The sequence below is a fragment of the Sinocyclocheilus grahami genome, unplaced genomic scaffold, assembly GCF_001515645.1.
Source record: "Sinocyclocheilus grahami isolate Dianchi unplaced genomic scaffold, SAMN03320097.WGS_v1.1 scaffold187.1, whole genome shotgun sequence".
Classification (NCBI taxonomy): domain Eukaryota; kingdom Metazoa; phylum Chordata; class Actinopteri; order Cypriniformes; family Cyprinidae; genus Sinocyclocheilus; species Sinocyclocheilus grahami.
The window spans coordinates 1,363,169-1,364,690 of NW_015505366.1; the positions used below are offsets into that span (position 1 = coordinate 1,363,169).

A 1,522-nucleotide genomic window follows, 5' to 3' on the forward strand; every position below is an offset into this window, starting at 1 on the left:
CTCTCTCTCTCTCTCTCTCTCTCACACACACACTCTCTCTCTCTCTCTCTCTCACACACACACACAAAGTTTGTTCTGATTACTTGAGGAAATGCTTTAATTTCTCAATCACATCTCAAAGTGATATTCACTCAAAAACCTGAAATCTCCTCATGTTCTCGCCTCACATCGTTCCTAACCTGTATGGCTTTCTTCTTCTGCGAAACAAAAACGAAGATGATTTGAGAAATGTCTCTGTGTTTGTTTCTTTTCTCTCTCTCTCTTTTATTTTAATTTTTAGTAAATATTAAAGTCAGTGTTTGTTTGGTTCCAGACATTCTTTAAAATATGACCTGTGTTTCACAGAAGAGAGAGAATCACAGGTTTGAATAACATGCGAGTAAATTATGACAGAACTATCATTTTTTAATAAACCATCAGTATTAAACGGGCTGTTATTGATTCGTCTTTATTCGGCTCAATTAGGCTAATAGTTTCAGATTTATGTAATGATGTGACATTATGATCCTACAGATAAACCTGACCTTAAACATTAATACCTGAAAACACCTTTAATTCACTTCTGCTTCTGAAACATTTCCAGTTCGTTATTAATAACTAAACCAGCTGGCATAAGCATGTGTAAATAGCAGTAAACACGCAGCCTAATTCATTTCCTAAATTAACGGAACATGTACAAAAACGTTTTAGCAAAAAAAAAAAAAAAAGTAACATATATTGCAAATTACATTTTTTAAAATCTTTATATAAATATCTTCATAATCTTCTGATCAGAATGCATTTAAAATGAACGTAGGATTATTAATTATGTCGTTAGCTGCGATGTTAATGATTTAATTTATGTTAAAATAATAAATAGGCTATAAATAAAGCAGACTATTTCTTTAAAAGAAATTCGGTGATTTATTATAGATTAGCCTTTAGCTTTTATCGTAAAAAAGAAACGAATAAAAGTAATTAATAATAATAATATTACATTAAAATAAAACCGTGTTATAGTGTTTAGATCGCGTTCATGGATCTGGTCTAGACTGAGTTGAGTTAAGCAGCTCATTCGTGTTTGAGGATGATCATGAGCAGATATGAATATGATGAACAACAGAGTAAACATATCACTGAGCGTTCCTCGGATCAACTCTACCCAACGACCTCGACTGAAACAGCTGGACTTCTCTGGTGTTAGAAGAGGTATTTACACGAGCTCTTCCGTGTGCAGACACAGAGCTGAATGATGTCTGAATGAGAGAAGAGCGCCGCCTATCGGTCTCAGAGAGGAACTGTGTCAGAGACGTGTTCATACAGCTGCCACTAGACACAGCACATCTGCATCAACTCTGATAAATGACTAAATAAAATAAAAAAATAAAAAATGAAATAATATATATATATTTATTGTATTTATATATATGTGTGTGGCTGTACACACACATATGTAGTTGTTTTTTGGTGGCTCCACAAACCGACCCAGCGGCCGCATCGAGCAACTGCTAACACACACACACACACACACACACACACACAC

General features: G+C 34.4%; 1 protein-coding gene across 1 annotated transcript in view; it reads right to left on the reverse strand.

Moving 5' to 3' along the window:
- LOC107594620 (protein odd-skipped-related 2) overlaps nucleotides 1-1,522 on the reverse strand; it is a 5,948-nt gene that overhangs the window by 3,266 nt on the left and 1,160 nt on the right. The window lies entirely within an intron of this gene.